Here is a 3210-nt window from a genome sequence, read left to right as displayed (position 1 = left end):
CCTGGGAGTCAAGCACTTAAACGTTGCCATCCCTGGTTGGTAGAAGGTAATAGGTCAGGAAGGAGGAGTCCGGCACCCCAGCAAAAGGAGAGGGGCTCACAGGCTGGAGGGGCCCCCAGGCCAGGCTGGGAGAGGCCCTGAAGCCCCAGGCCCAGCTGACTCCCTTGGGATTCCAGTGTTTCAGGAGGTGGGTCTAACTGGCCATGCTCCAGACACTTTCCTGCCAAGACTATGCACACGCAGAATTCCCGAACAAGAGAGAAAGGTGCCATGGGATGGCAAGGATTGTGGACAGCCCTCCCGAATGGCAGTCGGCCATGCCAGAAGTCAGAAAGAAAGAGTTTCACTGGGCACGGTGGCTCCTGTCTGTAATCCCAGCACTTTGGGAGGCTGAGGTGGGTGGATCACAATATCAAGACCATCCTGGCTAAAACGGTGAAACCCGTCTCTACTAAAAATACAAAAAATTAGCAGGGCGTGGTGGTGGGCACCTGTAGTCCCAGCTACTCAGGAGGCTGAGGCAGGAGAATGGCATGAACCCGGGAGGTGCAGCTTGCAGTGAGCCGAGATCGCACCACTGCACTCCAGCCTGGGCAACAGAGCGAGACTCCGTCTCAAAAAAACACAAACAACAACAACAAAAAGAAAGTGTTTCAAGCAGGGAGAGAGAGATTGTGTTGCAAGCTACTGAGATGGAAGACAATGGACACAGAACACAGGTGGCCTTTATCCCATGTCAGCCACAGTCTAAGCCCCACAGGGCTCTGCACATCCTTGTTTCTGACCCTATCTCCCACCCATCCTGTATTCCAGAAACCACCATCAGCACCAATCGCCCTGTCATTAGACTCTTCTCTTCTTCCCCCAGCATACTTTCAGTGGTGCTCTAATGAAAACCTGGCTTCCCCTGGAGCTTTCGGGTGCAGAGACTTCTCTTCACAGGATCCCTCCACCTCTGGGTCTGCAGGTGGGGTGGGGGCCCTCCTGGCTCCTTCCTAACACTGCCAGGCCACTCTCCACCCTGGGAGCCACCATGTGTAAGCCTCCTGGTCTCAGAATCACCAGCGCCGCCTTTGCTCTGATCAGCATCCTCATTTCTTGTTGATTTTAGCTCCTAACTCACTGTCATTCTCTCCACCTCCACGTGTGGAAACAGTGCTTCTGAATCCCTGCGGGCAATTCTTCCAGCCTCCTGCCCTGTATCCTAAAAGTACATGGGCTTTGTTTGAATCAGGTATGGTAAAGTGACAGACTAGGAGACAAGTGCCACAAAGGAAGAATTTAGTACTCGCGGTTCTCAGGAGGAGGGGCCCCGCCACGCCATGCAGGGCCAGAAGGGGAAGTACCAGGGTCATGAGGAGCCAAGAGAGAGCATGGCCCAGAGCCTTTTTGTGTTTTCCTCAGGGTGAAAATGGACAAGGCAGGGTAGGTAGGTGTAAGCAAGTTTAGGATTAGGTAACTTGAATCCTATCGGCAGGCTCTAGGTCACAGCAGGGGGCTCTAGCTGTCTGGTATCGGCCCCTGGGGGATGCAGGGCAGGAGAAATGCTGGCTTGGGATGTGAGAGTCACATCAGGAAGAGGTTGGGGATATGGGCTCTGGATTGGTGTTGATAAAGTTGTTTGCTAGCTCTGGGAATTAGCCAGCCCTGGGAGGGGCAGTGTCTCCCTGACTAGTAAAGCCTCCAAGATGTCAAAGCATAATAACATACAGAAAATGAAAAGTGTGGGCTGGGTGCAATGGCTCCGCCTGTAATCCCAGTACATTGGGAGGCTGAGGTGGGCGGATCACCTGAGGTCAGGAGTTCAAAATCAGTCTGGTCAACATGGTAAAATCCCATCAATGCTAATAATACAAAAAAATTAGCCAGGCACGGTGGTGGTGCACGCCTGTAATCCCAGCTACTCGGGAGGCTGAGATAGGAGAATCGCTTGAACCCAGGAGGTGGAGCTTGCAGTGAGCCAAAATTGGGCCATTGCACGCCAGCCTGGGCTACAAGATCAAAACTCTACCTCAAAAAAAAAAAAAAAGAAAGAAAAAAGAAAGAAAGAAAAGTGTGGTAAACACGTGTCTGTCTTGTGGCTCCTCCTCCAAAACCGTCCTCTACCTTGGCAGTCTCCCTCTTAGGGCTTGGTGGTTTGTCCTCAAAGATTCCGCCAAACTTTGCATTAGTGCTGCTCTTCCCACCAGGGGACTTCCCCAGGAACCCAGGCTGGCCCACAACTTGCTTTAACTGGAAGAATTGCAATGAAACAGGCTGGGCGCAGTGGTTCAGGCCTGTAATCCCAGCACTTTGGGAGGCCGACGTAGGCAGATTGCTTGAGATCAGGAGATCGAGACCAGCCTGGCCAACAGGGTGAAACCCCATCTCTACTACAAATACAAAAATTAGCTGGGAGTGGTGGCGCATACCTGTAATCCCAGCTACTCAGGAGGCTGTGGCAGGAGAATCGCTTGAACCTGGAAGGCGGAGGCTGCAGTGAGCTGACACTGTGCCTTGTACTCTAGCCTGGGCAACAGAGCAGGATTCCATCTCAAAAAAAAAAAAAATTGCAATGAAACAGAGGCAGTGCCGGTTCCAAGCTGAACCTAGGAGTCCTGGCAGGTTTTGTTTTCTTGCTCTTGGAGCCCTCAGCTGTCATGTAAAAATTCTGCTTACCTGCTGGAGAGATCACGTGGAGAGTGACAGAACGGCCAGCCTTCTAGGGAAGCCATCTCCTCCTGTAGCCTCCCTCATGCCAAGATGACTACAGCCATCTGAGTGGCACCAGCAGTTTCAGCTGTCTGTCGCTGCATAGCAAACCACTGCCCTGATTTATTTCTCCTGAAAACTGTACTGGACTCAGTTTGGAGGTTCTTATGCTGTCTAGCATCCACTGGGGATGAAATGTTGGAGACTTCACTTACCTGTCTGCCATTCCAGCTGGGACGACTGGGACAGCAGGAGGGAACAGACATCTGTTCTCCCACGGGCCTCTCCATATGGCTAGCTTGGGGGTCCTCACCGCATCATGCTGTGGGGATAGTGAGACCAGTCACCTTGTAGGTGGCCCCCAGGAGGGAGGAAGCTGAAGATGGCAGTCCTCAGGCTGAGCTCAGCAGTCTCAGAATTTTCTACCAAATTAATTACATCAAAACTAGTCGTAGGGCCGGGCGCGGTGGCTCACAAGGTCAAGAGATCTAGACCATCCTGGCCAACGTGGTGAAACCC

At 52.5% G+C, this 3210-nt stretch overlaps 1 protein-coding gene across 1 annotated transcript in view; it reads left to right on the top strand.

The window, feature by feature from the left end:
- ZMYND19 (zinc finger, MYND-type containing 19) overlaps window positions 1–3210 on the top strand; it is a 32119-nt gene that overhangs the window by 5130 nt on the left and 23779 nt on the right. The window lies entirely within an intron of this gene.

The sequence above is a fragment of the Mandrillus leucophaeus genome, unplaced genomic scaffold (genome assembly GCF_000951045.1).
Source record: "Mandrillus leucophaeus isolate KB7577 unplaced genomic scaffold, Mleu.le_1.0 Scaffold28, whole genome shotgun sequence".
NCBI lineage: Eukaryota > Metazoa > Chordata > Mammalia > Primates > Cercopithecidae > Mandrillus > Mandrillus leucophaeus.
Note: the sequence above shows the minus strand (reverse complement) of the source record. Positions and strands in the feature narration are given on the sequence as shown.